Source organism: Lutra lutra, chromosome 4, assembly GCF_902655055.1.
Source record: "Lutra lutra chromosome 4, mLutLut1.2, whole genome shotgun sequence".
Lineage (NCBI taxonomy): Eukaryota > Metazoa > Chordata > Mammalia > Carnivora > Mustelidae > Lutra > Lutra lutra.
Genome location: NC_062281.1, coordinates 117,146,827 through 117,166,582, shown reverse-complemented (window position 1 = coordinate 117,166,582; position 19,756 = coordinate 117,146,827). Strand labels below are relative to the sequence as shown.

The window sequence follows — 19,756 nt, the reverse complement described above, 5'->3', positions numbered from 1 at the left end:
GGATCCATGGGAGTTCATTACATTATTCTCTCTTTTATACTTATATCTGTAATAGAAAATTTTAAAAATAAAAAAGAAGCTTTTTGTATGCAAGAATCAATAAATAGCTGAATGAATGAACACTAAATAAATACTCTTTCCTCTCTCTTTTCTCTTCCTCACTAGGACTGCCTTTGCTCATGCTGTCCTTGCCTCTCTCCCAGAACATTTTCATCAGAATAACATTCTTGCTGGCCCCTTGTCTCTAGATTTCTCCGTTCCAATTCACTCCCTACACTGTAGCCTGAGTTACCTAACAGACCAATCTAACCATGTCACCTCTCCTGCTCAAAGATCTTAGATGGCTCCCCACTGCCTCCAGAAGAGAAGGTCAGTACCAGCACTGGACATACATGGTTTCACCTCTAACCTTTTCTGTTGCTTCTCTTCCATCAGGCTGGACTTCCTTCTACATTTCCTAATATGTATGTCTATCTAATTTTGCTAATGGTGATAATGCCTGACTAAAAATATGTATGTCTATCTAATTTTGCTAATGGTGATAATGCCTGACTAAAAATATGTATGTCTATCTAATTTTGCTAATGGTGATAATGCCTGACTAAAAAACAACATTTCTCTGCCTCCATTGTACATGAGATGGTAACATGACAAAATCCTGACTAATAAGATACCAGGAGAAATCACACAGTGGGGATTTGGGGGAAGGCCTATTAAAGGAGGACCCTCTGCCTGCCGGGAACATTGATGTGCTAGAGGAGGTAGAGCAGACATCTCAGGATCACCAGATACCAACCACATGCTAGGGACGAGTGATGGAAAAGAAGAGGAGCCTGGGTTCTTGAGAAAATCTGTGGAGCCTCCACACCACTCCTGAATGACTCACCACAGGACTTGGCTTTGGGAGGAATAGGAAAGCCACTCTTTTTCAGCATTCTGTTGCAGCCAATTATAGTTTCTAAATGACATAATTAACATTTGACAAATAGGTACAGACTGTCCGCTGTGTGCCAGTGGCTAGGGGGCATAGCAATGATGAAAACAAAGTCCTCCCTTTATGAAGTTTACTTTCAAGAGTCTCACTGATGTATCTTCAGCTTTCCCTTCACTGTTATCACATATATGTGCTCAAGACCTTCCATGTGAAAGAAAGAATTACTTCTGATGCCTTATTCCCCTGCAGCTGCACTCTAGCTGCCTTCCTCCACCCTTTATTCCCATGCTTCTTGGAAGAGCAGTCCATGTGCAGTGACTTCAATTTCTCAGCAACATCCCTGTCTTCCACACTCACAGCTCAATGGAGACACTTTAGCATTCTAGTGAAATTCCCAGTTTCCTCCTAGTTTTTAAGTCTAATGGATACTTTTGGTGCTTGTCTTTTCAGATCTCTCTGCTTCTCTCAACACTTTTGATTATGTCCTTCCCACCCCTTGATGTCAGTGATACTGCTCTTGTCTGGTTTGCTCTGATCCTTCTCAGCTTTTCGCATGAGCTCTTCTGCCTCCACCTTCTCCTTCAGCACTGAGGTTCCTGAGGGGCTCCGTGGCCTTGCTCCTCTCACTCTGCATACTCTCCCTGGATAGTCTCAATCCCTTTATCACTTAATCTGCTACCTTTTTGGTGACTTCTAAATCTACCTCTAACCCCCTGTGTCAGCTGGACCTTTGCCTAGTCCAACTTGTCCTAAACTGATCATGTCACCTTTCCCAAACCAGTTTCTGTCCTGTGCACACTTCTCCTGCTGTGGCATCACCTTCTCCCCTGTCATCAAAGCTAAAAGTCTGAAAGTCATCACTGATTCTTCCCCATCCCTATCCTCTTGGCAAAATCCCCAGCCTGGAGACCTAGGAACTGGTCCTGGATCTGAGTGTGGGGCAGGATGAGCCCCCTTTCCGCAAAGAGGGGAGCCAAAGGGTATCTGAAAAACTGGAGGAAGCTGGAATCAGGACTGGAGTCCTAAGAGCTGTGCAGAGAAAAAAATTACCAGGTCCTACACAATGGGAAGGGACCTAAGAGGCGCTAGAAACTCAGAGCATGGAAAATAAAGACATGTCACATTCATGTGTCCAGAGAGATTGTCAGTTAGTCACTGGCTCCAATTGCTTTTAATTACTTCCCTTTCTTTGTGAGTTTGTTGTCTGTTTTCCTCACATGGCGTTGAGCTGGAGTTGATCTGTGACTGTGTTCTGACTAAGTGGGCATCTTCTCTCCATCTCCTTTCCTTTACCTCCATAGCTTTTAGGCACATGCTGGTCTTAAAACTCTGCCCTGCATCAGATTCAACACACTGAAAAGCACCTGTGTCTCTGTCATATCTATATGTACTTATATCTACATATCAATATAGATTTCTATGTATTTTTAAGGGCTTCTAATTTTGCTTTTGAAATTATTTGGCTTTGAGTAACTCATTTAATGAATGATCTGATTTCTCCGCAATCACTGTAAATACTTAGGAATGTTTGCAAAGTGGGAAAACCTGAACTATAAACTGGTTTTTTGAATTTCAAATTTTATGAACACTAAATTTAACAGTAAGTTGAACAATATTACCTTCCTAAAACATTCAATGTAATGTTTATTGATTTCAGTTTTAAAGATTTTCTTTGTATTTCAGAGCCATAATTTTTTTAAATTTTCAGGTCTCAAACATTCTTGTAGGCCTCTGCAAAGCTACTACACCCATTACTTTAGAGCCAAATAAATAAAATGGCCAACTCACCCCATTCCACTTCATCCTCATCACCACCCCTAGAGGCCAGAGTCAACTCATTCGAAACTACCTCAGCTTCTCCAGAAAGCCTTCCTTCCCTCACTCCATGCTCTTCTTGCCTTCCTTCCCCATGAGTTAGGTGCTCCTCCTAGCCCCTACTAGAATTCTCAGTGCATCCATTTACCACTTTTGTATTGGTTTGCTATGATTTTCTGTCTTTCCACTCTATTGTAAACTCAGTAAGCATAAAGATAGGCTTTATTTTGTTTTATGTCTTCAGGGCATGGTACAAAGTAGATGCTCAATAAGTATGTTATATTAATTAATGAGTAACTTAACTAAAATCTAGTAGGAAAAAGACAGAGCCTATTGAGGTTTTAGGTCCCATGAGGTATGTCTCTACAGCCATGTGCTTGGTACTGTAATTGCAATTCTTTTCCTGGCTGTTTCTGGTGGAGATAGTAAATGATGAGGGTCTTGGATTCACATCTCTGTTACCACTTACATCTCAGAACAGTGCCTGGCCTCCCTAGGGACCCCTCCATATACATCTGGCCACCAACCATCTGACAGATGTTGCCATAAATTATAAAATAACTTTCCCAGGGCTCTCCTCTTCCTTTAGTTCCTCCCCCCATTATCTATTCAAATTCACATGGATTGTTCCTGCCAAAAGAACTGGAAAAAACTCTAAGTTTATTTGAATGGAAATGCAAAAACATTTCTGGAAAAAAGGTCATAGACGAAAATGGCAAGTATCATCTCTCTCTCTCTTTCTCTCTCTCTCTCTTTCTCACACACACACACACACACACACCCACATACCAGTGCTTCCTATGTCAATAAATTCTCTTGATTTCCTGAATAACAAGTAACCCTTCCATATCACAACTGAACTGAGCCCTGTCAACCCAATTTCAAGGTCTGATTAGGCCTCTGAAGAAAGACTGGATATATAAATAAGGCCATGGAAAGGGTGTGTCTCTATCATTTCCCATCAGCCATGGTTGGTTTTTGGGGGCAGGGGAATCCCTGGGCCTTGATCTATACTCAAAGAAATGTACTGAAGGCCATAGCTGGCAATCAAGAAGATTCTGAGTATACTAGATCTCCATTTGGGTTCTCAAGGAACAAGAAATATATCTCTCCTATGGGACTATGTAATGTTTTTTACTTAGGGCAGAATAAAGCATGTTAGCTACAAAAAAAATCTTGTTTAAGCAATATTTGATGATGCTCTAGACCCAATAGATTAATCAAACATACGCCATTCTGCCAGCACACAAAAGAATGTTTTGTGAGTTGAAATTTTGTGTTTTACTTTCTCTGATTCAAGAAGACCATCCAGAAAACAGTATTATTTCTAAGCTGAGGATGTACCTAACACAAGAATAAATGGGTAGCCTTTGGTTAAAAGTGTGTGTACATGGATGACATGGCCGTTGAGAGCTGATGGAAGGATGAACTACTGTCTTAAAAGCACCCAAACCAAGTTGAAAATTAGATGACGCTGTGGACAGACAGTACAGGCTTGCTGTGTTCAGTCCTGGGCCGCTGCTACAGGAAATCCAGATTTATCCAGGAGGGAAGTTGTTGCTAGGCAACTGGGAGAATGTGGATTTGAAGTATGTTTGTTGCAACCTGACAGTTGTTAAGCATCAGATGAAAAGAGAGGAAGCCCAGCTTCAGTGGTGAGGGGGCAACCAGGAGGGGACACCCTGAGTACCAGGAAATGCGTCAAGAATGGAGAATTCAGACTAAATCACTTGGATTGGGGGAAATGCCAAACTGTCTCTACCAGGAGAGGTCACAGAGACATGTCGTCTCCCAGGACTGAAGGGGACAGAGCATCTGGATGAGAGGGTGGGCTATGGAGTATGTGAACAGACAAGTGATGGGACTTTCTTTGGCTCAAAAGAAACTAGGCCTTTTTTTTCTCTGCTGTGACTTCAGTCCTGATATTTGTGGTTGATGAAAGCAGAACAGAGTTTGGAATCTAGGGGCAGCCAAAGGTCAATGCATGAGACAGAACTCATGCTAGTCTGAGGGGTCTGAGAAAGAAGAACATCCCACCTAAGTGTTTGAGAAGAACATTTCTGGGAGTGTAGCAATGACAAGGGAACAATGGGGCCTCTGCAAAGCGGCTGCATTCTTGCTTTGGTAAAAGCAAAAATGCTTTTTGTTTCCAAGTGCTTTTCCATCTCTTCTCTAATGTGAATTTCTGCTATCATCTTCTGAGACAGGTAGAGTAGATCTTGCTAACTTGATTTTACAGATGGGGAGTGTAGTAAGTAAAGCAAGTAAGCAAGGGTCACTTAAATGACAGTAAGTTAGAGGCCAACCCAGAGCCAGAACCCAGTATCCTGACCACCAGGTTTCTGTATGCTCCAGCAGGCTGCCCAGCTGGCCCTCTCACCATTGGGTCCCATGCTCACGGGGAGAAGCTGATTCCTTCATAAGTGGAGTTAAGGGAGAATCTGTGGCTATCCTGAGCGAGACACTTTAGGAAAGAGCATATATTAATGGTAGGCAGGAAAGAGATTTTAATACAAAAGTTCTTAACTGTGGCCTGGCTTCAGAGGCTCCATGAGCCCCTACACTTTGTATGTTTGTGTGAACTTATATTTCTTTAGAGAAAAGGTTTAGAGCTGTTATCAGATTCTCAAAGGTAATCCTAATTCATAAAAAGGTGAAGAAGTACTGTTCTGACAAACTATCAGAGACCAAATCCTTCTCAAAACCAGTTTACACTGGAGAGAACCCCATCCACAGAACATTGGTTATCAACCTTTTATCAGCTAAATAAAGGCCAGGACCCAGGAACCATTATTGAAACAGCAGCCTTTACAGGGGTCTTTTTGTGTCTGAAGTCATTTTAATTTTCTTCTCCATATTTTTTCTTTTTAAATTCATAAAAACAACACCTAATCTATCATGAAATAAGCTGTGGCCTCCTGTGTGTCTGGAGCCCAGAAGAGATCAAAGCAGGCCAATGACAATCAGGCCCACATGCCTAAGGCCCATTTAATGTATATTAATATTTCTCTTTCCTATTTCCTTTTTATTTCTTCTTTACTGAAATTCATTCACACAGGGAAGATTTTGATTAAAACAGACACAAAGTTTCATAGATATAAGCGGAATAAATACTAATGCTGTATATCAAATATACTTGTGGGCTTCATAATTTAAAAAAAAAACAAAAAACCTATCTTTTTTTTTTAAGATTTTACTTGTTTGACAGACAGAGATCACAAGTAGGCAGGCAGAGAGAGAGGAGGAAGCAGGCTCCATCCAGATCATGACTTGAGCCAAAGGGAGAGGCCCCAACCCACTGAGCCACCCAGGCGCCCCCAAAAACCTATCTTCTGACTCCACCACCCCTCACCTCACACTGCTGGCACTGGGTATCACTCCTTTCCTTCTTCCCTCTCAAAACCCTCACACAGAAGTGGGAGAAAGTTGACAACCCAAAGATTCAGAATCAGAAGGGAGAGGAGATCATGAGGTTAAGCCATTAATGGGACCTCATTATAAATTCCTGGAGATGTGGGGCTTTTCCAGAGAATTATGACATGGCAATATTGTCTGAAAACTGAAATGGGTAAGTTGAATTTAACAAACTGCAATGAAAGATCCTGGAGAAGAGAAACCATGGCCAGCTCACCCTGGGCAGCAAGCAGTCCATCCACATTTATTCCCAACGATACAGCAATTTAGGGAGCAGAGCCAAGAACAAAGCAGGACATTGAAAGGCACATGTAGTCAGCGCCCCCAAGACTGCGTCCTGTGGCCCCTCCCAAATCAATGTTCAGCCACCCTACAGTCAAAGAGACACGGATGAAATGAAATCCGAAAAGTAAAAACTGCGACAGAACAGTGGTTGAGGGCAAGTAAAGAAAACTGAATCATGCCACACTGGAAGTGATTGCAAAGGGGAGAAACCGGGGGCCAAAATGCCGGTGAGGCCAAATTTCCTCTATCAACATCCACTGAGAAGGGGGAAGGGAGGGAAACTCAGATTTCCCAGCAGTGTGGCAGGTCTTGGCACAGCCTCCCTTCCCCTGCCGAACTTCCACAAATAAACATTCAGAGCAGAAGGGACGGATTTGCTTCTCAGCAAGATTTCAAAGCTGTGCTCCAGAGTCAGAGAGAAAACAGGAAGGACCGCAGAGGGAGGAGGGGGAGGGGCCTTCGTGCCCTGGGCCAAATCAGATGGGAAACGTCCCAACCCCTCACCCGAAACTGACATACCATTTTTACGAGGTGTGAAATGTTTCAGGTAGTGTTGGCTGGCATGATACATGATACCGATACCGTGGGCCCCCAGGCCGCGCTGCCGGTTTTCCAGCTGGGGGCGTCAAGTCCAAGGGGACCACAGGTGAAGGCAAGCTCAGCCACGCCGACCAAGAGTGCCTACAGCTCCTCAGAGAAAAAGCCAGGCACCTGACAGCCCACCTAGATACTCCCACCCCCAACCCACGCATCCAGTGCGCGTGCGCGCCTGCGTGCCTGTGCGCATGCCCCAGCAGGCACGTGCGCTGGGTGTGCGTGAGTGTACGTATGGGGACGGATGGGGTGGAGTGAGGCCACGGGGACTGTGCTGGGATTATTTGAGGATGAGAACACTGGCTTCTGATCTCCATGGGGCTGAGGGAAAACACAGCTGGCCCCAGGTGGTGCTAACAGCTAAACCCTCCTCTGGGATCCCCTCAGCTCCGAGGGCCAGGTCTAGAGGTTGCACTCCCACCCACCTGGGACCCAGCTCCTTCCACAGCGGGACCCAGGGCCATCACCCCAGTTTACTGACATTGCCCCTCTTTGTTAATGAGCACTGCCTTGGCATTTAATAAAACCTTATTTGCACACTGGTATACATGCATATGAGAAACAGTCCAGGAGAACAGAAGGCACCGCATTCCGTGGTACTGGAGCTAAGCGTGGCTGCCGGCCAACCAGCTGCAATAACAGTCTAGTCCAGAGAGGCCCCCGCCCCTGGCCTCTGAGCTGCCGCTGCTTCCCCGATGTCCCTCTCAATGTCCCTCTCCCAGGGTCTGAGGATCTTCCATGTACCTCAGGGTTGTTCTGAAAATGCGGATAAGATGTTACAGGAGTGATAAAAGCAAAAATCCTGTCTTTATGCCTGCAGTTTCTTTTGGGTTTCCTTATTAGCAATTTTTAAAAAATGTTTAGCCACTCTGTCCACTTGTCAAATGAAGAAGCACATTTTAAGGGCAACAGAAAGGGTGGCCATCTTCTTTGCTTGTGCTCCATGGATCCTGTCTTGGTCTGGTCTTTCCCCACAGAGATGAGCAGGAGCAAGAAGAGGGTAGGTAGCAGTAGTCCTGCTGGGTTTTCCCCTCCAGGCTATCTCTGGGGTACACACTGTCTTTGTTAAGAGAATGGCAGGGAGGATGAGTCCACAGCACCTTGGTCTCATGGGTGATCAAATGAAAGTGCTTTGAGGTCTTGGTGGCATTTGGGATATTATTTTGATTGGTATATGGAAACTGAGACTGTAAATCAACCTCCCATGTTCTAGGTCAGTGATTCTCAACCTGGGAGCCAAACTCCTATGTTCTAGTTTAGTGAATCCAACCCGGCTGGACATTAGAATGATCTGGGAAGCTTTTAAAAAACACTAAAGGCCCATGGAGTCAAAATCTCTGGGGTTTGGGGACAGGCATTGGTAGTTTTTAAAAGCTCTTCAGGTGGTTCAGTGTGCAGCCAGGCTGGGAACCACTGCTCCAGCACCCAACGTCATTGGTGTTTGGTGTTTCTAACACCAACTGCCATGACATGGCCTTTTTGCTTTTCTCAAGCTAAGAGTTCAGTGAAGGTGGTAGGGTCATGGTTGGAGTCTCAGCCTCAGCACAGTGCCTGCGCCTTAAAGGTACCTGGGTCAGGTTTGAGGGCATGAACTCATGAACAGTGAGCAAGCACATGGGCTGTGTCTCAGGTCAGTAAGGGCCACCAGCCGAAGTTCTCTGGTTCCTGAACTCTAGCACTTGTAGAAGGAAAGATTTTCTGGTCTTTCTTCTGTGATAAGCATTCTGAAGCCAGTGATCTGAGCTTGGTTCCAGCCCCTCATGGAAAGTTTTGCCCAAGTCTCCCTTGATCCTGCTACAGCCAGAACTGTCTTTCTGGTATGGCCAGCCATACTCCAAGGCTACATTTTCTGGCACCAGCAGCTGAGGCACTTCAAAAAGAGATGCACAACCCTGCCTTTTTTCTATCGCCCAGGGGATTGCACGACCCTGGTGCCTAGGGACATTAACACCTCTGCCCACACAGGTACTGGTCCCTGGCTTTGCTGCTGTTCAGCAGCCCAGCATAAGGGACCTTTATTACCTTACTCACTCTTATGATTCTGAAAACAAACCAAGCAGTACGTATAAAATTGACTTCCTTTTGGAATTTTGGACAGAGACATTTGAACCACAGGCCTTTTTATTCTCCCTACATCTGGGGTCCTGGGCTCTCACGGGTGATGGCTTAGGTAAGTACTAACCCCTCTTGCCATTCTGGAGACCCACCCTGATGAACTGGGAACGTTGTGGAGGAATGTTCCAAGGGCAAGTCACGTTTTGAAAGGAATCAAGTGTGGACTCTGCCAGAAACTGAGGGCTCTTGTTTTATTTTTGTTGTTGTTTTTAAAAGCCTTCAACTTTCTTTTTAAGATGAGCTGAGAGTGGGTTTTCTGGGACTTGAGAGAGCAACCATAAAAAGGCAAAACACGAATTCCTGAACCAAGTTCTCATGATTGACATACCCTATAACAGTTTCAGAAATTAAAATGGCACAAGAAAAAAACAATTGGATCCTAGAAACATTTTATAATTATAGAAACAATATGTATATTTTTACATATGTCATTTTCTCTGAAGAATTTTAGTTTTGAGTGTTTCTGAAAACATGGCCTACAATGACCTCCATTGGAACCACCTAAGGTTAACAGGGCAGATGCTGGGCCTAGCCCAGACCTCCTGAATTGGTTTCCAGAGATGGCAATTTGGAATTTGCATCTTTTACCAGCTTCTCTCATGATGCTCATACACTCTGAAGCGTAAGAACTGCTATTGTTCACCTCCTTTTTATAATTCCTTCTAATCCTTCTAGCAAAAGAGGAAGTATTGTCAGGTCCCAAGAAGTGTATCTAAGATGCAGTTCTAGAACACGGAGTTGAACTAGATGAGGGTGTTACAACTTTTTGAAACTATGAAATTTTCTGTTATTCTTTTCTACCCAGAAACAGCAACCTCTGTGGTCAAGACCAGACCCAGAGTGTGAAGCTCTGATGTATTGAAATTTATTTAATGATTGCATCTATTTTTTTTTATGTATCTCTTCCTGCCATTCTATAAAGTATTGTATTTGTTACATAGATGAGCAATGGGGCCAGCAAAGGTCAACTGTCTTAGAAAATAGTAGGACAGGCAGTCAAATCAGGCCTCCTCCTTTCCACACCGCTAGAGGTGGTGGAGAGGATTTATCCCACACTGGGAAGGACTCAGACCTGCCACAACTGCATAACTAATAGTGAACCTAAAGTGACTCCTGGGTGTCTGGGCCGCTGCTCTAAAAATATTATTGGTAAAGATTCCTTAGGTCTTTGGAGCCTGGAGCTTCCTCAAGAACTGTCTTGAACACCAGGCTCATGCCCTCCTGATCGTCAATTCACGAGTCCCCGATGACCTGCCATCAGATCGCCCTGCACCCAAGAATTACCTTCCAAGGGGTCAGCAGCTAAATACCTCCCTTACCACATGGAAGAGCTTGAAGAAGTCCACGTTGGCATACAGAGTGTCTTCCACCCACTGCAGGGTGCCCTGGGAGAGGGAGCACATGGCATCACGCACTGTCTGTGCCCCATGGCGCTGGCTAAAGATTATGAAGCGTCTCAGGAGGGTCTCACTGCAGGCGATGTCCTTCAGCATCAGGTCTGGGACTCCGTGAGCAAACTGCAGGGAGGAGAAGCAACACTGGAAACCTCCCTGGGTAGGAGAATCCCAGCTACCCCAAAGATGGCCACATCCTAACCCAGAGACACTGTGAATGCATTATGTTGGAGGGCAAGGGGAATTGGGATTGCAGATGAAATTGAGGGTCCGAATCAGCCAACTTGAAGATAAAGAGGTTATTTTGGATTATCTAGGTGGGCCCAATGTGATCACAAGGGTTTTATTTTTTATTTTTTATTTTTTTTAAAGCTGGTGGAAGAGGAAGTAAGAAGAAAAAAAATGGCAAACTAATGTGACATGAGAAAGACTTGATTGACCACTGTGGGCCTTGAAGATGAAAGGTGGCCACCAGCCAAAGAGCGTGGAGAGTCTCTGGAAACTGGAAATGGATTTCCCTCTGGATCCCCCAGGAAGAAATGAAACTCTGTCAACACCTGGACTTTTAGACTTCTGATCTCAAGAACCATAGAGAATACATTTGTGTTGTTTTAAGCCACTAAATTTGTGGTGGTTTCTTGCAGCAGTCACAGCAAATTAACGCACTCCCAAGCCTCATTTCATCAGAGAGCCACTTAAAATATGAGCTTTCTGTTCTCAGCATAATGCTAAGGTACCAACAGGACCTTTTCCCCTGAAGCTAAGGACAGGTAGTGGCTAGAATGGATTTAGAGTGATGGCAAATGACCAGCCTCCGTTCTCCTTTCTCAACAGATTTAACCAATAAAAATCCTGGATACCCAGTTAAATTTAAATTTCAGATAAACAGTGAACAGCTTTTAGTACAGGTATGTCCCAAATAGGGTCCAAATTAGACATACTTATGCTAAAAATTATTCATTTATCTAAAATGCAAACCAAAGTGGGCATCCTGTATTTATTGGGTCACACCCAACTGCTGGCTAGCACAACCTCTAGCTCCTGTGGAGCTCATGGACAATCACTCTTGGACTGAATCATAGTCCCTGTGATGGCCTCAGAGACCAAGGAGGCCACAACCCTAGCCAGAGATCCTTGGCCACCTAGTATATAACTGGCCTCTTAGAGTCTTGGACTCCCAACCCCCGAGTACCATGAACAGGTTCATGGCCTTCCCTGGCCTCTGTAGTCTCCCCAGGGCTTCTGATGACACAGTTCTCAGGGTAACCCCGATGACGCCAACCCCACCTCCCACTAAATGAGGTCACAGCTGACACTGGGTTGGTGTGGACTCCATCAATCTCAGGGGATTGTAACCCAGCTCACGTTCCAACAGAGCTTTCCTGTTTTGCCCACACATTGCATCACAGCCCCAACCCTAATCCTGGCGTCTAAAACATTCTGAGGTGGAGGGAATCAATGAGCTCACTTTGTCCAAACCTCGAATATTCTAGGGGAGAAAAGTGATGGAGGAGAAATTACACAGCAGGCTAGTGGGAAAGCTGGAACATCATGAAGGTCCCAGCTCCTTCTTTCACAAAGTGACTCATTCATTCAATGCCCATTCACTGAGTCCCTTTCTGCAAGGACTAGAACAGTTACGGGGGATACAGAGAATAAGGTGAGTTTTCTGCTCTCCAAGCTGCTTACTGGCTGGCTGGACATGCAGGCATTTAAAGAGTGGTAAGTGCTAAATTGAACGTAGTGAAACCAGAGCACAGAAGAGGGAGTGTTAAGAACAACCAGCGTTTTTCCAGTGTTTCCTGTGTGCCAGGCACTGTTTTTGTGCTTTACATATATTAATTTTTTTTTTACCCCCATAACAATCATAGGCACTTTTACTGTTTCCATTTTATAAATGAGGACACAGAGGCACAGAGTGGTTGTTTAACTTGCTCGAGGTCACACAGTTAACTGTGTAGCCTTGCTGAGATTTGAACCCAGAGCTTGTGCTTCATCACTACCCGTTAGCTCTTTGCTGAGTAAGGAAGTGGAAGTGGGCAAAACAAAGAAGGGAGGGTTTATGAATGATTTCACCAGGGAGGCAACACTTGAGCTGGGCCTTGAAGCAAGTCCAGGAGTTTCAAGGCTGGGCTTGGGGGATGGAGTGAGTGATGAGCCAAACAACTATTCCACTCTCATCGGCTAACAATTTCCTAGATGGGGAGAGGGGGATCTCTGGTACCAGGCAGAGAGAACCCTGGAGGGGCACGCAGTCCTGATGAAGAACAAAATCCCATGTTTGCTGAGACTAAGCACAGAACTGTAAGCGCCATGTGGCTATTTAAATTTAATCAACACTAAATAATATTTAAAATTCAGTTCCTCAGCTACTGTGGCTAACAGTGGAAACCACTATGGAAATGGCTAACTGCCGGGCTTGAAAACGGTGAGCCCCCTCCATTGTGGAGGAAAACAGTGGTGGATGGTGCTGGTAAGGAGTGGCACAACTGGATGGAGGCCTGAGACAGAGATGGGGAAGCAGGTGCAGCTAGCGACCATGCTGAGAAGCAGGGAGGGCATAGGGCCCAGAGGGAGCTGGGACAACAGGACCAGCCTCTTCCAGCAGCAGGAGCTCTGTGGTTCCTCTTAAGCTCTGACATTTGCTAATCAGGGAAGCACCAGCTAATCAGAGGGAGCAACCCTATACAATAGCACAACCCAGTGACACTGGCCCCTTACCCCCACATGAAAGGCTCAGCTCTGATGCCAACAGCATAGCAACTGAGACCCAAATGTCCCGTCAGTGAGGAGCTGGAAAGAAATTTCCCCTAAATTCCTGCCCTTATCTCCATCTCCCTTTTATTACCAACTGGAAGTCATCACGGGCATTTCCAGGACTTGAGTTTTATGAGCTAAGAGAAAGCAAAGCGGAGAATGAGCTGTGGATGCTGGCCTGCCAATCCCCCGCCCTGCCCCCACCCAGGTGGGAGTGGGAAGGAGAGTGGAGCAGGGCAGCCAGGTCTGAGTTCAAGGGCCTGGGCAATGCAGCTCTCCAAAGGCTCTGACACATTGTCTCAGGGCTGACCCTCAGTTCCCCTCATGTGGTTTCAGGGGAAACCTCACAGTCTAAGAAGCCAGAAAAGCAGGTATGGGTTTCTTCACCACGCTGCAGGGGACCAGCCCGAAAACCCCTTTGGACAGAGCCAGCCCTGCCCAGGCGTCTGTGGTACTCCCTCCCTCCTCTGGGTGCAGACTTTTATCTCAGTACTGACACAGGCCCTGAAATTCTCTGTTTATGTCTCAGTCTCCCCTGGAGTCTGGAGGAGGTGCAGACCTGGCCAGGAGAGGCGGGAGGGGTGTCTGCACTGTTGGGCCCTGCTTATCTTGCATTCTCACTTTGTTCATCACGCCAGAAACCCGCATGCCCAGGAGGCTGGGCAGGAGCCCCTGAGGCCCAGAATTCCCACAGATGGGGAAAGTCATGTCAGGGGTTTTAAAAACACTCTGGATACATATAGGAGATTATGAAATGCATGAGACAGATTTTGGGGGGCATAGGTCAGAGAGTGCAGTGGGGACAGTAGAAGGAGCTTGTCTGGCACCGAGAAGAAAACGTGCAGGCAATCAGAGGTCTGTAGCCAGGGGAAGAGCAGCTCCGTGCACTCACACACTGCGCATGCGCAGCCCATTTCTCACCCTGGAACTCTTCTCCCAGCGCTTCCCACAGCTGCCTTCTGCTTAGGCAGGTGGGCTCAGATACCATCTCAGCAGGAAGGCCTTCCCTGACCATCTCATTTCAGTCTGCCTCCATCCCATGCCTCCTAGACCCTCCCTAACACCCAGCCCTGCTAGATTTTCCTCTCAGCACCTATCTTGACCCGGAAACACTCCATACATATCTTTGCTTATTTGATGATCACCTGCTGTCCCCGCAGGACTGTAAGCTCCCAGAGTCCAGGGTTTGCCTATGTTGTTCACACTGTATTTTAGTACCTAGAATGTCCCTGAATATTTGGTGAATAACGTGAGTAAACCTCAGTTTCCTCAGTTCTAAGAGGATTCTGAACCATGTGTTCTCCGAGGTTCTTTCCAGTTATACAAATCTGAGTTGTTTGAAGTGCTGCCAGGATGGGTTGCTTCATAATCCTATGCCAGGAAGGCTCGTTATTTCAACTGACCACCCCCCCCCCCAGGTATTTTTCTGAATATTTGGAACAAATCATGGATTTTGAACATGAAAGCAAGAAGGAAAAATAATGCAAGGTCTCCCCTGTTTTTTCTCAGGCTCAGGGCTCACCCCTCCCCTCCAAGGGCCAGTGATAGCCACCTACCTGTTCTGGACGAACTTGGGAGTTGACCAGAAGGTAGACAACTGAGTCAGACAGGCCAATGTTTCTCGTGAGAAATAGTGTCAGTGTTTCTTCATCTTTTAGGACATCCCGAATTCGTATCCCTCTTCCTGTATATGAATGAAAGAACAGGGTGTCAAATGGGGAATAAGTCAAAAAAGGGAGAACATGTAGAACATGTTGGAAGCATTTCTAATCAGCTTTCAGCAGAAGGTTCTGTTCTTGGGTTCCATGGGAGATTGGAGGTCAGGACTCCTGCCGCTAGGCTGTCACCAACACAGTCACAGCATTTACTGATGACGCAGCCAGGCAAAACTTAGTGAGGAGGCACAAAAAGTGGAAGAAGTTAGCTCAGGACAGGGGAGAGGTCATCAGCTGCGTTGTAGAGTTGGTCTAGAACAGCGACTCTCAACCAGATGAGGGTGAGGAAGTACAGTGGGGTAATTTTGTCACCCCTGGGAACATTTGGCAATGTCTGAAGGCATTTTTGGGTGCTGCAACTGGGGAGGTGCTACTGGGTAGAGGCCAGGGATGCTGTAATACATCCACAATGGACAGAATAACTCCCTCCCCACTACAAAACAAAGAACCATCTGGTCCAAAATATCATTAGTGTCAAGGCTGTAAAAGCCTAGTGTAGAATGAGAGGACATACATGCCGTGTCCACACTGTGTTGTCGTGGGTTAAAGGGCTCTTCCCGGCATTTCTGTCATCTTAGCTGAGACTCTAAGCTTGGGGTATTGACATAGACTAGGAGAAAGGGGCCTGTTTGGGGCAAGAAAAGCTTTAGGAGGGAAAGAGGAGATGGTCTATTGCCTGGACTTAGAATTTTGTGCCTTGATCAGCCCCAGTCACATTCTCCCTGGCTTTCCTCGGGACATACTAAAAGCAGAAATTTTTTATAAGGAGGAATAAAGGACTCCTGGCTATTAAGGTGACCCCGAGGCAAGTGATTTAATGCTTTGTGTCTGTACTTTGCATACCTCACAGGGATATTGTGAGGGTGACTTGGGCTAAGGACTGTGAAGTGGCCAACTCCCAGGCCTAAAAACATGGGCCCCCTCCATAGATGCTTGTTCTGATTGTATTACTATTTTGACGCCTCCCAGGAGCTTCATCCCCAGGCTTACCATCCCCACTACCTGCTTACAGGGCCAACACTCAACTTCAAGTGGGCCACTGCCACAGTTCACAGGGTGCTGGCCAGCAAAGATGCTTACAGGCCCAGATACTTGGGAAATCATTTCAACATTAACGGAAAACATCTGGGTTTCATGAAAGTGCCCATGTGTACATCCCAACTCCCCCAGGAGCCTGGCTGACTACTTACCTCTTAGTTCTCCTTTGTCTAACTCTAATTATCCAGTGCTCCTGCTCCTTCCTGCTCCTAATACCCCAGCACCCCATCTCCTCTCCCCCAGATTCTCCCTTTACCAGGCAGCCAAGAGGCCTACCTACTCCCCTGAGTGCTTGACAGCCTTCCCTTCTGTCTTCAGGTTGTGTGCTTCCCTGAAGGGCCTGGTCCAGATGGAGGTTGCTGCTCATTTCCTCCTCAAAGGGGATGGGTCAAGCCAGGGACCTGCCCATGTAGCTAGGGCAGGGACAACAAGCCCTGAGTCTCCACTGTCGTCTCCACTGTCGTGAGACAGACTCTGAGGAGTTGTGTTACCAGCCAGTGTTACCACCTTTCCCACGGGGAAAGCCCAAAGGCTTCTGGGAAACCAGAATATAGGAGGGATCCCAGGAGCAGGAGGGGGTCTTAAAGGGGCTGCTCTATTTTATTCTTGCCTTCCCCTTTTTCTGGTAACATAAGTCTTGTCATCTTCCAAACCCAGCTTCCTTTCTTCCTTCTGCTGGACCCCAGCTCGGTCATTCTTCTTTCTCACAATCACTTCTTCATAGTCAGCATTATGTCCTAAACTGGCCTCAGGGGCACCCTGGACACACACACACACACACACACACACACACACACACACATACACGAGTCTCTGGAGAGGAGGGGCCTAAGGACCCTGCTTTCATTTTATCCTTCATCATGCTAGCAATGCTGGGCGCACAGAGGTAAGCCCTTGAGGACACCTCTCTCTGACACGCAGCATGAGAGCCTGACGTGGAATCAAGGCCTCGGTGAGCACCTGTGGAATGACAGGAGGCACCCAATAAATACTTGTGGTTGTGACCTGAGAGTCGGCAACCCATTTGACTGTTTGTCAATTTGTTATTCTTTAACTCACTCGCCTGACCTTGCCTAAGAATATCTTGCTGGGGAGGGAAGCCATTCCCCCCACCTCACCCAGGTGACCGGACTGCTGTGGCCCTACGGGGGAAGGGGCAGGAGCATAGTGGTTCCACAGAGAGGGGTGGGGGTCGCCCTGTAGTGAGAGTGTGGGGCCCAAGATGTAAGAGGTGGCTGATACCAGACAGAAGCTCCACTAGACTCCCAAGGGAGAAATGTGAACTGGGGGCCCGAGGAAAGAAAAATAAATTTTGTTTAAAATGTGGTTCTTCTTGTTCGCTTCCCTGGGAAGAGGTTGGGGGAGGGGGCTGCTGAGGCCTGCGGAGCCGAGGGGAGCTGAGGGTTGGGGTGGGAGAGAAGCCAGGAGAACGTGTGGGGCTCGTGGGAAGAAGGTGTCTGAAGATGATTGAGAGACCACAGTGCTTGCTTGGAGCTGAGAGGGGAGGGGGCTTCACGTCTGGTGTTTTACCATTAATCCTCCCTTGGGGAGAATGCTGTACAACAGGTTTGCTAGGAAAAGAAAAGGCCACCTGGGTCAGCCATCGGCATACTTTCCCAGGTGACTGGAAACTGACAGGCAAAAGCACATACCAATGACAGCCGCCCACCTCGTTCTCCAAGGCTTTACACTCCACTGGGGCTTTGGGCCGAGGATTCAGTGTTGACAGTGAGCAAGTCCCCAAGTGACCCTGGGATGGACCCTGAAATAGTCTGCCATCCTGATGGTGGATATTTGGATAATCTTAGATGCCTGGCCTAGAATTCCTTCAGAGACTTTGGGGATGGCCCCCTGTCCCCTCTTATGACCACCAAGGTCAGGGGTGCTGTGGAATCTTTGTTCCCAGCCCCCAGAATCCTTTGGGGAGCCTTGGCTGACCTTTTCCCACCCTGTCTCTCCACACCTCTGAAGCTGCTCTCCTTTAGAGAACTTCCCTCCACAGACTGAAGGCCAGCAGAAGGAACCACCTGTATGCCAATTCAAAACTAGTCCTGTGTTGAGGTTGGGAAGCTGAGACTTTGGTTCTCATATACACACTGTAAAGACCGCAGAGAAATTGTGGTTTAAAATGATTTCCTTTACATGTCCTCCCAGCTGGACTCCATCTGACAATGAGACAACAAAATGAAATGTCTGCCTCATTCCAGATCCCACAGGATGAATGAGGTAGGCAATCACTCCAGGGGTTAGACAGCCCATGTTCTCATCTGCTTCTTTAATCCTGGAAAACAGTGCTTTCCGGTTGCTGCCTCTCCCCTGTTTCTCTTACTACGAAAATTCTGCTTGTGCTCACACCTTAGAAGGTCCTCCAGCTTGAGCTGAGTAAACTCTTCTATCCAGGGCAGCAAAGAAGGTCATGTTTATAATCTGGTTTGTAGAATATTACTACCTAAAGTCCATGTGTTACTATTTTGGAGAGAATTAAAATGTAATGAAGTCATCTCAACATGCTCTCTGAACATACTCCTGTCCTTCATCGTTCCCATAGGGAGAGAAGGGAAAAGGTGGCCAGGTGGGAACAGGATAATATTTTCCTAAGGATAATTGCCCCTCTGGACTGTTCTATTCTCTTGAAGCCCCCCCTACATCCCTCCACCACCCTCCCCAAGGTGTGGTCACTGTTCTTTCTGTCCTTTCACCTCTGCTTTGGGAGCCCTCAGCGTGGGTACCTGCTCTGATCCATCTCTCCAGCTGCATGGGTGAGGACCCCTGGAGGGCTGATTCTTACCATTCTCCCACTTCTCTTGTTCAGAACCCTGAACAGGAATCATTCTATCCAGTCCCTCTGTCCCCTTGGTAGACCCCTTGCTCATCCCTGTCATCCTCTGAGGTCATCCTGAGAGTCCCCACTGCCCCTCTGTCCTAGCAACATAGGATGCATGCAGGACCTCTTCACTGCTTCTAAGCTCCAAGCCTTGACAGTCTTCCCCCACTGGTGGTCATGTCTCCCCTGCAGGACTGCAGAGACCCCTAGATTTCTGGCAGGGCTTTCTCCCTCCCAGCTGCTCATCTGCCCTCCTGGGGATGGTGGAGGGTTAGTGGGGGGAGGCTTCCAGCTGGTGCCCAAGCCTCTTCCACGTCTGGCCCTCACTGCTCCTGAGCCCAAGTGACTGTCCTACCCTGGTAACTATCTCCCCTACCTGCCCACACAAATAGTTTCCCAACAGCCTGGCTTCTTGGTCTCTCGGTATCCTTATCAGCTTAACCTTCACTTCTGCCTGCTTCAGCCACCCCGGCCATACCCAGGGGCTCCTTCTCCCTGCTCCTGCCTACCTTTGAAATCCTGGATCTGCAGAGCTCACTCTTTGACCACAGTCATCAAGCCCTCTATCCCGCTCAGCACACCAGTCCTTAAACAGGACTGCAGAACTCCCAGGGGCCTCTGTTCCCTTGTCCCCTGACCTTCCCCAGGCCATTTCAGTACTTCTGGTTTCCCCATCCATCCTTCCACTGCCTGGACCCGATGCCTGTTTTCCAGTCACCACCCTAAAGTCCTTGCCTCCTGGACCTTCTGTAGTACCTCCCTAAAACCCCCAGCCCCGTATCATCTCCCTCTACATCTGCTGTGCCTCAGGGCCCGGGACGCTAAATATCCCTGGAAGAAATGGAATGATCGTGCATATTTACGCCATGGT

At 47.0% G+C, this 19,756-nt stretch overlaps 1 protein-coding gene across 1 annotated transcript in view; it reads right to left on the bottom strand.

Moving 5' to 3' along the window:
- Positions 1-10,455, bottom strand: part of ABCA4 (ATP binding cassette subfamily A member 4) — a 105,055-nt gene extending 94,600 nt beyond the window's left edge. Inside the window, exon 1 of the mRNA XM_047727670.1 lies at positions 10,442-10,455. The gene's annotated coding sequence lies outside the window, so the exon portion shown is untranslated. The remainder of the gene's footprint in view (positions 1-10,441) is intronic.
- Positions 10,456-19,756: the final 9,301 nt, after the last annotated feature.